The following is a 16,876-nucleotide window of genomic DNA, read 5'->3' on the forward strand; positions in this document are numbered from 1 at the left end:
ATAACTTTTTAATAATTGAATTTTAAATTTAGAATTCTCTAAAGACCTGCCAAAATTCAATAGAAGGTAAGAGCCCGATAAGAAAATTTAAACGGATCAAAGTGGATAATCAATAAGAATTATTTCAAAGATTACTTTCCTAATCCAAACCAAGAGACATTTTTACTTTAATTAATTTCGACGAATCGCATTTATCGGATTTTTTCCATATAAAAAGGAGAATCGGATTTCGAGAGAAAATTGATTTCTTTTTTCTGAAAATATACGGATTATTTTTTAAATTTATCTTATCGATTCTGGCAGAAATACGTTGATTTCGAGAGAAAGCATCAAACATTAATAAGATATAAATAAATAAAAAATGGATAGCATTTAGGAATTATTTCAGAAAATTATCTTAAATAAATATTAATCCCAAATTTTTTTGTATGTTAATAAACGGCATTGATTGTATCAATTTATGAAGAAATATTATACATACAGGCATTAAATGACATCGATGTAACAAGACAATCGCAAAGGAATCGTATCAATCATCCATAATAATATAAAAATAACTCAAATATTCAATTTTCAAAATTCAAACGTTTAGTAACAAATCACAAGAATGGTTAAGAAATTCAACAGAAACTAACTTGACCCTAATTGGTTAACACAATAATCATAATTATTATGCATCATTTATTGGTTAATACATATCATTTGGACACGCCCTTGTAAAAAATTTAATTAATAGCTTTTATTCGAAATTCGAAATTAATCGAGTGATTGGTGGAAATGTAAATATGACACGCCTTCTTTTTTCCCTAATTGGTTAATTTTTCAACAAAACTAGATAATAGACTTATGAAATTTTATAGCGTGATTAAAATCGATAACGACGAAAGATTTGAATTAATTTAAATAATTTCGACTTTTAAATTAATTTTTGAAATATTTAAATTTAAAAATATCATATAATTAGGAATTATTCGAATTGAGTTAAGTGATTATCAAATGATGCAATGCATTTTTATGAGGAAAATAACTGAAATTAAGAATATTTTTTAAAAAGACGCCGACCATTTGATTATTCGGTTTAAGTTAAAATCATTTTTTTTAAATTTTTTTAAAAAGTGAATAAATTTAATTGTTATCTCATCCAATTCATTTATCTCGCTGTTCAAGAAAATTGTTAATAACCAAGTGATTTTGGCAGATGACAACGATATCAACTTGAAATTTAATCAAGAACATTCTATCGATACCAGAACTTTCCAAAGACTTTCTGAATTTCTGTAGTTATTACGAAATTTTCAGTCAAGTATAGTTATTTGTTTCTCCTAGAATGACGATTCGTACGAGAGGAAGAAACTACAGTTATCAAGGATAATTTTCTCGACAACTACCCGGAAAATTTCGGCATTACACACACAAAAAAAAAGTTATAAAAAAGGACAAAAACTTAAGCTACTTCTTACACTCTAAATAAAATATTTTTAATATAGCCTATATATTTTTTTTATAAAGAAAATTGGTATAGGATAAGATATAAGTCTACTAAGAATTGCTTGATCATGATATCAAATAAGTTCTAATATTGGCTAGGAGATAAAATATAGTGGTAGTTAGTTTGAATGTAGTTCAATATATTTTATCGATAGCAACATGACAGAATAATAAACGTTATAGCTAATTTTACATGGTGATGAAGAGGGTTATAAACGCGTTTAGAGAATGCAAAACGGTGAGCTACGAAGGGAGAAAATTATGAGTTACGCTACAACGGAACGAAAATGAAATTTCATCCTATTTAATAACCATCCTTGTCAGTAATAGGATTTATCGCAAGGTCCTTTCACGTCCTCGTACATAAAAGGACAAAAATAATCGAAAACTATTATTTAAACTGGCGACAGACGTGTAAAAATATGTCGTGTTCGATTGAGAGCGAAGTAATATGACGATTTTTAGAAAGTTCGCCATCACTATCGTGTCTTAATAAATAACTGGAGAGGCCTACAAGATGGATTATGTTGCTAGCTCCCATTGAAAATAAAAAAAATTTCAACGGGATAAAAACAGAACTATAAATAGAAAGTGTGAAATCGAAGCGAAACTATTGAAGAGATAAACTAGATTTCTCACTTAGGAAATCATTTTAACTCGAGATATTTTATTAATGTCTAAAACAATTATCTTAATGGTCTTTCTAAATCAATAAATAAATATAATTAAGAAAGATGTTATGGTTTAAAATTAAGCCAATTATAGTTTTAAATTGAAATTTGTTAACCTAAGTTAATTATAATGAATAGTGCATAAATTCTTTGCCCCAATAGAGCCAACCCATGTTATTTTCGAGTTAAAAAGACATTTATCATCCATCAACTGTCAGCTTTTTAAAAAGTTCATCCTTTAAACAAAGATTCTCACGTCGTCCGCATTGTCTACTTAACCTTCCCTCATTCAATCCGAATCAATATTAGATGTCTGAATGTCAAGAATCTATCCTTTTCGTAGAGATCGATACACAAAAGTCAAAGGTCGCAAAATAATCAAAAATACTCCCGCGTGCGGATAATTCGGTTCTTTCCAGAAAGCTGTCAATACTGTATGGCCAGACTGAAAGTCAATAGAGGCTTTTTTTTGGATGTGCCATAGGCCATTGCAGCTGGTGAAGCCCCGTTAAAATAGAGTAGGAGATTCTAAGTGGGAAACTAAAAATCTGGGGATTTAGGCCTGCAGGCTGGCCCAATATTATTCTAGGAAATTGGCTATTGTAACCTTGTCCCATATCATCTAAAAATCTCTCAGGAAAAGAAAATATATTTAGTCTAACTGAGATTTGGACGACTTTTTTATACAATTTTCTATAATTCTATAACCGAAAACGCCTTTTATTTTACATTCTATTGTTTGAAAGTAGCCTACATTTTCACTCTAAAAATAGAAGTTTCAATGATTATTCTTTGTGTTACTATTAATATTTGTTAAATTTAAATTTAAACTTTAAATATGATATTTATTTATTCTATGACAATTTATACAGTTTTATAACATTAAGAATATCTAATAAAGTCCGCAGATACAAGTAATTCCATATCCAACTGAGAAGAAAAGTCTAGCAACTGAACCGTTTGTAATGATACCCGCACCTCGAAAACTGAATAAATCGAAAGTTAAAACATTAAATAAACCTAAGTTATAATTATATTTTTTGTTTGTTGTAAAAAAATCTATCATTATAGATCAAAGCGGAAAGTCTGAACATCATAAAAACAGTCGAAATAACTTAATTAATATGCACAAACCGAATAATTTTTGTACTGTTCTTAAAAGTTTTAAAGAAATTCTCTTTTTTAAAGGGTCGATGTACACATTAATAAGCTCACATCGATGCTTACACGGTTTGCGTAGGTTGTATGTCATTTATTATCTATGACATTCAACCCGTGCATGCTCCATCAGATATGTCAACATGATGGAGATAAAGAATATCTGTATGCTAATAACAACGCATCACGAGTGAAGAACATATAAAAATCATTTGGAATTTCCAAATTCGATGTTCCTAGACTTTTTCTAACATTATTAATGGCAATAAAATAAGTCACGGATACGTTGAATGTGACCTAAATTGTGTGCATCGTGACGTGTGTTAAATGGGAATGTTCGGAAAAGTAACAACAAATTGCGCGCGATTCTTATGTGTATATAGGCCTATATACCTATTGTGTAGGGGGGCGGAAGTTTTGTGACGATAAGATTTAATTTAAACTTCATCACTTGTTTTCTGACTGCATCATCCATTTTCGATCTCCCTTTCCTGCTATAAAATATTATGCTTACATTAACGAAGATTGTATATATGCCATATATAATTTACGACTACAACCAGAAGAGAGCTGCATCAGCTAGATTCTTGCATTTGAAAATATGATTTATATAGCGTGTTATAATAATAGAAGTAGAAGAGAGAGAAAGGAAAAAAGAATTATGAATATTTTCAATAACAATTCTATAGAAACGAAAGCGTAGATGGAGGAGAAAATAGTGAATTCAATATTCTATCCCGTTTACTTTCTGGATGAAAATGCAATTTAACCTTATTTGAATTTTGTCATACACGATAACAGGGAGCACCACGCATCGTTTCAATCGAACGAAATCCCAAAATAACCAAAAAATCTATAAAAAATATAAAAAAACTTGAAGAGAAAGAAGCCATGATGGCGAACCGAAGGATGTCCACTCCGATCGAAATTAGAGCGTTTATTATATGTGATAATGAACGAGTTAGTTGAGAATCCTTTGGAGCAAAAAGCCAGAGGTTCAACGACCGGAGGAAAGTCGGAAAACCGGAAAGAGTACTCGTTCCCATAGCAACAAAATCCGGAAGGAAGCCCAGGGCCAAGTAAAATATATATATAAAAAAAAAGAAGAAAACATCCTTTTTTTCAAAGACGTGATCGGAAATGTTCTGGACTTGTGTATTGAATAAAATTTAAGAAAACGGATCTAGTCCAGGAAGGGGGAAAACACAATGGAAATGTTATATTATATTATGAAAAGGAACGTTTCTCTACTCTTACCCATTTCGTGCCACGAAATTTAACAATATGGGAATAGTAGAATAAATGGTCTTAATTTACAAACTAAAAATAAACTAATAATTTGCATTTTCAATTGCAGGCCTACTAAAAATAATAGCATTTTACAATAACAGCATCACTTAGCTCTTAACCTGTTTTGTTTGCTGAATACCAAATTAACAAAAGAATCCTTGTATTGAGGATTATTATTATTATCCTTAAAGAAGGAATTCATTTCCTAATCATAAATTAATTCTTAAATAAACCACAACACACGAAAATGCCAAATATCAGATAATCTTGACAGATATAAAGATCCTTTTTTTAGATGCATTAATATGAGTTGAGGTTTTTATAATGTTTGAATTTAATATACAATATTTTTATGTTATAAATATTTAAATTCTATATTTGAACACGTTTAATGCCTGAATACTTCGATAAGATTATATGAATAATGCCAGTAGCAGAGAAAACAATTGGGACTGTACACACCTCGTTCATCAATCATTGAACATTGAAATCAATGAATAAATTATTATTAACATAATTAAAGTTCAAGCTTAGTAATGATTTCATACGACAGATGGCATGATATTCCATCGATCTGTGCACATAATTAATAATTAAAATACATAAACGAGCATATTTGTATAATATAATTACAATATGCAAACATACAAAGTATAAATTAAGCTAGGAAAATCAAACGGTAAAGAAAAAATATATATCATTTGAGTAATTCGAAAACTGTTTGGAAATGCTTTATTATTTATTGAAATTGGTATCAATTATGCAAATTTTCATTTACATAAATTATCATTTTTAATTTGTTTGTATGCTTGGAATCCCACTCGATACACTCGATAGTCCTTCGATTTATCTTACGACAAAGGATTGTAAAGGGTTAGCTTCGTTATCTTTGAGGAATTACGGTTCATTACTCTTAGATTAATTAAAATTATAGAATATTTCCGTTCGATTCTTTCGATATAAAGACATTTACTAGAAACAACCGATTCGACCTTGACGAGAAACACGAGTCAAGCAGTCGAAAATTCAATACCAGAACCGAGACTAACGTTATAAAAGCATTGTTTCTTATAGAGTAGAACTATGAAATTCTTGATGGGAAACGAGCTTCGAATGGTTATATTTATAATTTCAAGGAATTTAACATATTAAATTCTCTGATAATTTTTTAAAAAATGACTAATCGTTCGGCAATTACGTACTATATAAAAGTCATGCACATCCCATATTGATCCTCCTTTCCTGGAGGAAGCTTCGTGACTCACAGGAAAAACACGTCTCGTTCACGAAAAGATTAAACGAAACGTTCTGGCCCTTCTTATAAATATCATTCTTTACAATAGTTCTTGATATAGTTTAGTTCGGTTCTATCTTTTTCTACTTCCTTATCAAAAATAATCCAGTTTCTCGGTTGGAAATACAACAATCAAGTATGACCTTAACTGTCAAGATGCACTGGTTCAGAAAGCACTTGATCGCTGATAACGTTTTTCTTCTTTTGACACTCTAGCCAACTTCCTATTAGATCCTACTTCCTTCAAGCTTTTAAGGATCATTTTTACTTCGGTTGGACAATCTCCGTTTGACAAGTAAAGATTTTTTTACAGGATAGATTGCCTTCGCGTCAACCTTACCTTTCAACTTTTCAGGATAACCGTTATAGCACGTCTATTTTGAATCAAACGGAAATGGATAGAACTCTATACACTATACTTATATATAGGCTATATAAACTCTTTCTACAGTGTCTTTTATATAATCTCTTATTTTTAGAGTAAAATCTAACTGCCTGAGATATTTGTAAACCATTAAAAGAACTTGGCCTTCAGTAAATTAGTTTACTTCCTATAAAATCGGCAAATTACGTTAAACTGTGTATTTTAACGTCTTTATTCTCTTTCCATTTGTTACCGAATCACCACAAATTGAGTTTCAACAGTGATTATATCGTTACAACAATTAGCTGAAGCGTACAACCCGCGATTTTCAATACAGATAAGAAAGAAGAAAAATAAATTTTTCACGGCTAGCAATTCAAATTATAGAATTAATTCGATTAAATTTACAAATCGCAATCTTTTGTACGTCGAATGATAATTTTCTTGGCTCCACTTCAAGCATAGCGCTTGAGGAAAGTAGAGAAATTTATAGCCGACACGAGACTTAAATCCCGTTTAATTCCAAGATTTCGAGTCGGATTTCCAAGTTTGTTAAACCAGAAGTTAAAACAATATATAAGAATATGTCAAGCTAATAAATCTCCATTAAAACGAGTAAAGAGGCTCACTAAATACACATTCGGACGACAACAAACACGAGAAAATCGATAAATTCCAAGATGGAGATTGTAGTATGAGTAATGGCGATAATTCTGCACTCATTGTTATTCGGCCACACTGACAGCTAAAGTAACGAAGCGTGACACTTTATATATTCATATACAAAACGGCGGAAGATAATTTATATTCGTTACAAAGTTTAGACTTAAAAAAAAAAATTAAATTTAAATTAAAAAAATAATGCCAATGCTTCTGGTCCAAAGGACTAATTGAAATTTACATCGGTTAACAATTGAAATAACTGGCATTCATCGTAGCAAAAGTTAACATGGTTATTAAAGAAAGGCAACAAGAAATAGCAGCAGAAGATTGCATGTTCCTCTAAGTAGGGAGATTCCTTAGGGATTCACCACTAACAATGGAAGAATCAGGAGCAAGACGTTCGGATTCTTCTTTCCAAGTCTTTTGTTAGAATAGAAAACATGGCAGAGGCGAGTAACTTTATTTGAATTATTACATTTATACAATTTGCAACATTTGTTGTACAAATCTTGACTTTTTTTTGGGTGAAAAAAATAAAATTGAATTTACTTCTAGGCGATGCGAAATAACGTTATAAATAAAAAACGAAGAGAATATTTTAATTTTAAATAAAACTTTTAGAGTTATTCCAAAATCAAATTTGCGCACACCATTTTCGACTGATTTATCTCGTAATTATTTATTAATTACTTTTATCATTTAATTAGAAATTTAGTTTAAGTATCGTAATTTAATTTTCTAATTTTAAATTCTTATTATTAATTAAAATCTGTGAACGACAAACAGTTTGTGCATGACTCAAATCGTTTGTTGCAGCGCAAACTACATTTGAAGGCCGCCAATTTCAAAATAAAGTTGTTAAATGTCATTATCTCTTTATCAACAAGCGATTTATAAACTAAAGTAAGGCCTGAATGGTTCGTTTCACTTTATCGTTATAATTTTGAACTAATCTGGAACTGTTCCAGAGATATTTAAACTTATCTTCACGCTACACGCTGTGCGTGTCTACTTGAATTTCTTATTCCTTTAAAGTTATCTTGCGTAGATTTATAACTTTAATGTGTATAACGCATTGCAAACTACAAATTTAATTAATATGGAAGACAGAACGGTCAAAAAATCTTCTTCACGAAGTTTAAATCCGAAGTTTTGTTTGCATACTCTCAGAGTAGTCCATACGTGCCATACTGATTGCATTGGAGAATTATGAAAAAAAATATATTTTAAAATGCCTGCCTGGACGAATTCTGTCGAAGTAAACCGATTTTTCGAAACATTTTTTGCACAATTTACATAAATATTTACATAAGCTTGACTTTTAAACTACATTGTTATGCTATAGAAGTCGTTCGACACGCATATCCCAATTACTTTGTCCATTCGAGCATCATACTTCGAATCGTATATTTTGTCGACCATTCTACGTCTCCGCGCCGATTATTGGTGGTAAAAGTAAGTTTGATTCTTATCCTTAATCCGACCCATCGTCAGTACGTAGTTGGACTAGATGGATAGAAGGATCGTGCCTATAAATGGACTTATTAACTACACTAAGAAGATAGAAGACGGTTCATCGAGTGCACCGTTACCTTCCTAATTACCACCATAAAATAAGGATTTTCTTAGGGATTCTCCAACTGAGAGATAATTTTACACTTCTACTTTCCTTCAGAAAAGTTATAAATCTATCTTTAAACTAGAAAGATGAGATCCGTTCCAACTGACTGCCTACAGAATAAGCTATGAGCATCTACTCTACTTATATCTATAGCTTTAACAAAGAAAGCATTGAAGCTTATTGGAGACCAATGATTCTTTGATGGGATGCCGTAGAAATATTAATGTTTAGACACGCAATTATCCGTAAACAGCCTAAAATATTAAATAATTTTATTTAATTTTTAGAAATAAAAATTAAATTGTATCTAGAAACTTGTTAAAAGATTAAAATATAAATTTTATATATATGTATTTCTAAATTTAACAAGAGAAAGCCCAATTAATTACCAAAAACTCCAGACTTTTTTCGAGATAAGAAGCATTCATCGAAATTTACAAAATCAAAGAATGGTTTCGCTTCTCTCTCGCTTTTTCAACTGCATACAGAAATTAATTCGGAACAGATGTCTGAGACTTTTTCGTTCTCCACGACGTCGCCCACTAACAAGGGAAAAAAATTGCCACAAGAGGATATGCCACAATCACCTCACTTCATCCTGTTAGAAACTTTGCAAGCTGAGGCCGTTAGAAACCAGTTTTCAGAGTCATATTGGAAGGAAGAGAGATGCTTTAAATTTTGCCACATTTCTCCGCTTAGAAAATCAATCAGAAAGTGTTTAGAATATCTTTAGATAGTTGAAAACTTACATTAAGCATCTAAATACCCATAAAGTGTGTCTAAACATAAACAAGATGAATTTCGTTGGTAGAAAGTAACGATGTAAGTCGAGTGTTGCAGTTCGAAGTAATCGTCCAGACACGCGACACAAACTTGCTTTTTTTATTTTTATTTATAAGTTCTAACAAGAAAGTTTCTTTTCCTAATTACTTTTCTAATAACTCAGCAAAATTAAGTACAGAAATTAATATTTAACGCGTAATAAAGAGCTGAAATTTAATATTTAATGCTTAATATACGAGACGGACTGCGTTAAATGCGAGCATTCGTTTCCTTAAGAGAATCGCGGTCGTACATAAGTTTTAATTAAAGAAAAACAAATCTAGGTAGGAGCTTAGAACTTGAGAAATCGTGAAAAGGCGCCTGAAAATCTTCTAATGGTTAATTATTTAGTCGCAGGTGGTATACGTTTAATGGGCGACGTGACGTAATTTGTTTTATGTGACCTCAGCTGCGTGTCATCCGATACGAAACGGTCCAAAATTACACCCGTTCGTGAGGCGTTTTAAATTTAGAAAAAGGAAAAATGCGAAGTAAAACTCGATAAATAAAGTTTTTCCTGTAACTTGCCAACGTAATTTATGCATTTATCTCAATGTTTACTGGGATTCGTGAATTACTTTCGAATATAAAATTCGTCATTCCCGGCGAATTTCGGTTTTTTAAAGTTAAAAATTCGTGATGAAACGTAAAAAAATCCATTCAAACATCGTCTAGACACCTTTTAAAATTGATCCGCTTTACGTATTTTTCGTTTTTACCCATTCACGAAACGAAATTATGCGTGCAAATTCGAGAAGACGAGACACTCTCGGTAGCACTAACTTAATTACAAAATGCACCAAGTGCTCCAGCATTAGAACCAATTACGATGCTTTATACCTGCCCATGGCCTTGTTTCCCTTGTCTGTCCCTCTGAAACTGAAAGTATCGCTCCTAATTATCCAACTCGCTTTATCACTTCCATAGTTCTTCCACTAAAAACTATTTTTAAAAGAATATTAACGCAATGGGAGAACCACGTTGAATGGATGATTCATTTAAAGCATTCGTTGCTGTAACAGGAGTGTTTCGAAATCGATCCGCTACAGATCTATCTTCAAATATTATCATTATACGTCAAAGATTCTTTGGCCTTTACGACTGTATGAATTATGAATCACCCAAGAGTCGTACAGATTTAAAAGAAAGGGGGGAAGTGTACTGATCCTTAGTAACTCTGTATTTTTGATGATAAACGTTAGAATCTACAGTTTAATTGATCAGCGGCGAGTGTAAAGCGTAACTAAGGGATGCTTATTAATGGAATCCCTATGGATGCTCTAATGATGCTAAATTCGCAACGAAACGCAAGTTTGTAGTGGATAAAGTGATTAAAAAGCACTTAAGGCACGTCCTTAACCGGCCGTACGCCGAAGATGATGATTTATGATCCGATGCACTAAACAGCACAACTGTATCTGCAACGTTTGACAAATGGCTCTATTAATACAGAGTCGTAACAATTTGTTTGAAGAGCTCACGTTTGTATTCTTAAGAAGTTGTACTAACAGTTACGACGGTAAACGTAACTCGAGGCATTCATTAGAGGCTAAAATCAATCGAGGAAGTTGGAAGGAAGACAACTTTTGTGCCGTGTCAGCGTGTTTATGGAAGAATTCGAGTGATTAGTTCATTGAGAAACTCGGTTACATCGGGAGCAAGTTTGGAAAGGGGTGGCGTAACAGGATCTAATTCGTTTTTCCAGTCGTTTTTATTGATTCCTCTACTGGCAACACGACTAAACTGGTCGAGAGCATCGATTGAACAACTGTTAACCTTCCACACGAAGGGAGTAACTAGAACGAACTGATTTGTTCTTTCTCTTCCGAAACATTCGGACTGACAGGATTTCGAATATTTTAGATTGATTCCGCATCTAATCCTTCCCTTTCCAGAGGTGAACGACCGGCGGTTGTTATGGCGACGGCTCGGAAATGGTGGAAGTTTGGCACTCTTCTCCTAACGTTACGTACAAAAATGAAAAGCGCCATTTTACAAACCAATTTTGTACAGATTTTTGCCTCCAGCCAAATCCATTCTCTGCACTTCACGATAAACAACGTCCTGTCATTGTTATTAATGCCATTAACTCGCCGTTATAAACAAACTATCGTTGGCGTGTTACGATCGTAACGGATGACAATTTCTCTCACGAAACGTCTCGACTCTGCGTATTTTACAATATTCCCCCTCCCCAAAATCGCCAGATAATCACGTTAGTTAGTTCATATAACGAAGAAAATCTCAGATAAACCATAAAAATCTATGATGGATGGGGCACGTGACTCGGATATTTCGATCATAAGTCAAACTTTACTAAGTCAATAATTATTTTCTCTTCAAACTTATCGTGCAAACGTTCGAAACACGACATCGATAATCGGGCAAGAGAGTACTGTACTGTACATAGGCTAACTGTTGAAATGAAACGTAGAAAAATAATTCAACAATCATAAATCAAAGCGAAGAGGTATCCGGGTTTGAAAATCTGAGGAAGTGGCGGTTCTTTCGATGGAAAAACGTGATATTCTACTCGACTGACAAAGAGAAACTATTAATTTTAGTCAGTCCCCGTGTCGACATCGTCGTCCCATCCACCTGAAGTGTCTATCGACGGATCAAAGAACTGTGACGACACTCAAAAACAATGTTAAAAGCATTGTTTCGTTTAAACACGATAAATGGTCTTAACACCCACGTCTGCGCTCCCACAACTTACGATTACATCTTAATTTTTAACAGGAGCATAAGGTCGGGGGTCAACCACTCGCACGACATCCTCCCAGTGCCATATTTAGCCATCTTTATAACACAGTAAAGCAATATCATCCTCTCACCGAACAATAAAATTCAGTGTTAAAACTTTTTCTATCATTAATTCTACAAAAAACAATTTTAAAAAAAATCCTCGAAAACTTAGTAACCTATTTTTTTATATTAGTTTTCTATAGATTTTGATGTCAGAAACACACCTATTAATAATTTTCGTCTGGCATCTCCCATGGAAAGCGAGTAGAAAGGGGAGAAACCAGAAAACATTTAGAATTTTTTTTCTTTTTTTATATGTTCTTTCCTTTCCAGAAAGTGAGTGAGATGAAGCAGTGTTGAGAACTGCCCTATCTGGAATGATCCTAACAGATGACGATGACAAAATAACTAAATGGATGGAGTATTCTGGATAAAAAAAAAAAACTAGAAAAAAAATCAAAATATCCTGTTAACTTCTCAGATTAAAAATGTCAGTTTATAAAACCCATTAAACGTTTTTTTTCTGCGGTGTATTTTTAGAAAAATGAAGCCACGTCGGAGTAACTTTTTGCACAATTTTCTCCACCAAATTGCTACGAGCGAGTTTCAAAATTGTTAAGATAGAAGCATCTTTTACTCATCACTAGAAATTCGAGTATATAATAAAAATTATTATATATATATATATATATATATAAGGAGGGAAAAGGAAGACATTTTCCTTATCGACCGTTGGCAGGTGATCGAATAACTCGAAAAAGGTACAGCGTGGCACGAATAATATACAAATTTAAAACCACTAAACGACTTTAAATCGTTTTGATAGCAGATTGCGGAGTGTTTCCTATCGATTTCACTAAAGTGGCGATTTTAAAAGATTTTATTTCAACGAAGTACCACCGACGGAATATACTAAACTCAATGCTCTTCTATAATTTAAGTTAGAAGAGAGTGGGCCAAGGTTAAAGCTCTAGAGAATACGAAAAATTGGTTTACAATAAGTGGGATATCACGGATCTACTCTCTCGCCAAGTTTTCGTGGCTTTCCCCACCGTTTTCGTATCCTTAAAGTGATTTTTATACCCTTAAGTATTCTTCTAACAGCGAGGAAATAAGTTTAGTATCGTTTCCAGTCATAAAGAATGAGGAAAAAATTGTTAAACGAAGCTCAAATTCCCGAAACTTGAAGCCCCGTTTGAAATCGAATGGATCTTCTTGCAAATTTCGGCGATAAATGCGCTGTTTTTGTATGGTAAATGGCTTGTTTACGTGAAAAATCGATGCCGAAATTTTGATTGATACACATATTTTGAAGAATCTACAACGTGATTCGAATATTTTTGTGATAACGCCAAATTTGCCACTGTCTCTTATCTGTCCGTACGTTCGTGCGATATCTGTTCTATTCCCATATGAATATACGCACCATATCTTAGTATATGTTTATTCACGTGTTCACACATTCGTATGTTCGTCTGTCTATCCGTATAAACCCAAAATCTGCCCTTCACAGTCTCTCAATATCATTCAGCGCGTAATACATTGTTTCTCCACGTTCTGTACGAAGAACCAGTAGTCTTTCCTAAATCTACAAACTAAAATTTTACAATAAGATAATTAATTTTAAAACTGAATTAAGCGGAAGAAAATGCGGTTAGTGACCCTAAAATCTTTATTTTTTTCCCTACTACTGCCTTACTTCTCGATACCTGATACTGTTTATATTTATCCAACTAGACAAGGAGTTGCTGCTGAAAGAGATCCATTATCCCTCTTGTTAATACATTTTTTTTTCTAAATTGTTAGTAGTAAAAAGTTTCATCTTTCATTAGGGAAATACCCCTTAAAAAAATAAAGTAATTAACCAAATTTCTCGTGAATCAAGTGAGAATTTCTCTTAAAACAAAAGTAATTGGGGCGCCATATGCAATTTAGCATATAATTAGCTTGGAAGATGTAACAATTAAAATCGAATCTGCGTTAAGAATATCGATCGACTGGGTTGAATTTTTCCAAATTAATTTAAGAAAAGGTGAAGCGTGGCGTGATTGTTACTATAGTAACATCTTTTGTTATTATTAAAATAAATGCGTGATGTTTGATAATGTTTATAACTTACGATATATAAATATTTGTCTGAAGATATAACCCGATAAAGGATTGGTCGAAGGCATTGTAGAAGAAAAGAAAAAAGAAGGGAAAAATTAGCTGTGGGGTTGCATGTTCTTATAATAATGATGATGAATGGTTTTGCAGATATGCCAGGAGCATTATCGTGCATTAAAACGACACCATGCACCATTGAATACAGGAAAAGGTGTGCGCGAAAGGGTTCAAGTATCGTTTCGCCATGTGCACATCTCGTCTTCTCCAATAGTGTTCCATCTTAAGATGGCGAATTTCCGTAGGGGGACAGGAATTACATCCATGTTAAACAAGCCACAGCCTTGGTTTCGAGGGGCACGATTTAAAGCCTCGTTTACTAGATTATAGTTTAATACCTTAAATTTGTAAATTTAGCGTTAAATTGAGATGAAGGGTTACTTATATATATATTATAGAGGCCTATTTGTAATTGTGCCTTAAATTTCTGTTCTCTTGTATGTAAATTTTTAACCGATTATGATTAATTAAACGGTTCAATACCTGATGTGCAGTAAGACAAGACAAATAAATTAAAAAGAAAGTTGTGTTTACGTCTCAAAGGGAAAAAATGGCGCTATTGTCGTCTAACTTATCGTTCCTTACGGATTATTGAATATAGTACGTGTGAAGTAATAAATGCAAACACGTATATGCAACAGCTGTCATATACGCGTACAATTGTACGATTTTTATTGTACTTTTTTCATACGGTGAAGACTGATATTATGTTATTTCGAGTGAAAAAATCGAAAGAGAAAAACACGATATTGAATCTTACACGGATGGCTTTTGCTGACGTCATGGCTCCGTTGCAGAAAAACGTAATTTGGCCACCCGTGACATCAGCGGAGCCACACACACACAAGAGGGATTTGCACGTGTTATCGCGCTCACAGTTTTAATAACCTGAACGGATGAGATAATCCAGGAAGAGGGATAGTTTCGGGTGCCCATTGATCAACGTTCTTAACTCGATAAGGGACGAGTGCGTAGAAATTCGCGACAAACAGCTAAATTCCCCTTTTTTAGAAGGTTAAAGCGATATACAATGTTACGAATTCAAATATTTGGAGAGGTAGTCACGTGTCTGACAGTAGGAGAGCCTTTATGTAAACTCTAGCATTATGTGAATCTCACTAGAAGCGATATCTGCACTTCTACAAAGGATGAAAAGATGAATAAAAATATCTAAAAATAAAACACTTTTTTTTAAAGTTTGTTTGGATTAATTACGAGAAATTAATTACGTGTAGAATCATATTTTATTCCTGCCATTATCAATTTTTGATAACTGAGTTTGTGCTCGTTCTCTAGAGACACGTCATTAAGATATATTAAAAAAGTTTGAGTTTCTTTTTATTGTTTAAAAAAAAGAGCGTAAATATTTTTAATATCTGCTTTAAAAATATTATATATATATTTTATTATTTATTTAAAGATTTAGTTGATAAAACACGTCAAAATTTAAAGATGTATAGCAGATAAAAACTTCATTTTTATCGATTTGAAAGCGTCGAGTACGATTCCAGCAACACAGCCTCTTTACAAGAAAAATTACGTGAATAAATCTTTAAAAAAATATATTTTTTAATAAAAATGGCGATTTTTTACATTAAAAATTAATTTATTACGGTTCGTTTAACGGTAAAATCTAAGGGGGATTCTAATATATGTATTCTCGTACGAGAGACGAATTAAAGAAAATAATGGAAGGACCGATTGACAAATTTGCATAAATTTTCACCGAATTGTCTGCCGGAATACGTCATTAAAAATAGGAGAATGATTTTAAAACCATCCGTCCCGAAATTTAACTTTTAATTAAATCGTTCAGTCTAATTTAATACGCTACCAAGAAGAGGAAATGATTTACTCGCGGAATTATTTTTAAATTAATTACGACCAATCAACAATCGTAAAACAAAATAAAGGGGGGAAATAAAAGCGGAAAAAGTAGCAATTACGTCAGCGAACTTCCGCCAAAACGGTTTTGTTATTCGGAGTGTGTGTGTTTCCTTTTAATGATAGTGAACTGTCAATGGCGAGTTATGGGGAGGAGTAGGAATCCATCTTCGGTGGCGCAAGCGCCGTCGATCCACTTCAACCTGGATTATCATATGTCTGCTGCATGCCCCATCGAGTATACTCGACTGGATAACACCCACCCCTTTGGCCACTCTTGTATATAAATACACAGCACATAGGAAAATGAAGAAATCGAATCCGTACTCGCCGCTATAAACACTAGCAATTAATGGTGTCTATGGTTTATTATTGCAAACCTGTGACGCCTGTTTAGTATATACATATATTTATAAATTATGCTACACGTAATTTTTATTGTACTTTATTTTTAACCCCCCCAAAAAAAGAGGTTACGTTACCTTTATCTATATGCGAAGACTCGGTCCAGTTCGGTACGGAGATCCATGAAGTGGTAACTGACGTCGATTCGATTTCGCGGTTCTGGAGCCGGTTTGGTAGTGTTTACTGCGCAGTTGCGGGTGTTTTGGAGGAAAAAAACACAACATCCGGTAGTGTTACCTAAGCTCGTCCATGTCTGTGGTCGCAAGAGTGAAAGGGACGATGTACCTGACACGACTGACTTGCAT

At 33.0% G+C, this 16,876-nt stretch overlaps 1 protein-coding gene across 3 annotated transcripts in view; it reads right to left on the bottom strand.

Moving 5' to 3' along the window:
- The window catches only part of LOC111630370 (microtubule-associated serine/threonine-protein kinase 3-like), a 106,408-nt gene extending 89,532 nt beyond the window's left edge, over window positions 1-16,876 (bottom strand). For all 3 annotated transcript variants that reach the window (XM_023374458.1, XM_023374457.1, XM_023374455.1), the window contains exon 1: window positions 16,649-16,876. The gene's annotated coding sequence lies outside the window, so the exon portion shown is untranslated. The remainder of the gene's footprint in view (window positions 1-16,648) is intronic.

This window comes from Centruroides sculpturatus, unplaced genomic scaffold (assembly GCF_000671375.1).
Source record: "Centruroides sculpturatus isolate CEXI.00-Female unplaced genomic scaffold, Cexi_2.0 scaffold672, whole genome shotgun sequence".
NCBI classification, from domain to species: domain Eukaryota; kingdom Metazoa; phylum Arthropoda; class Arachnida; order Scorpiones; family Buthidae; genus Centruroides; species Centruroides sculpturatus.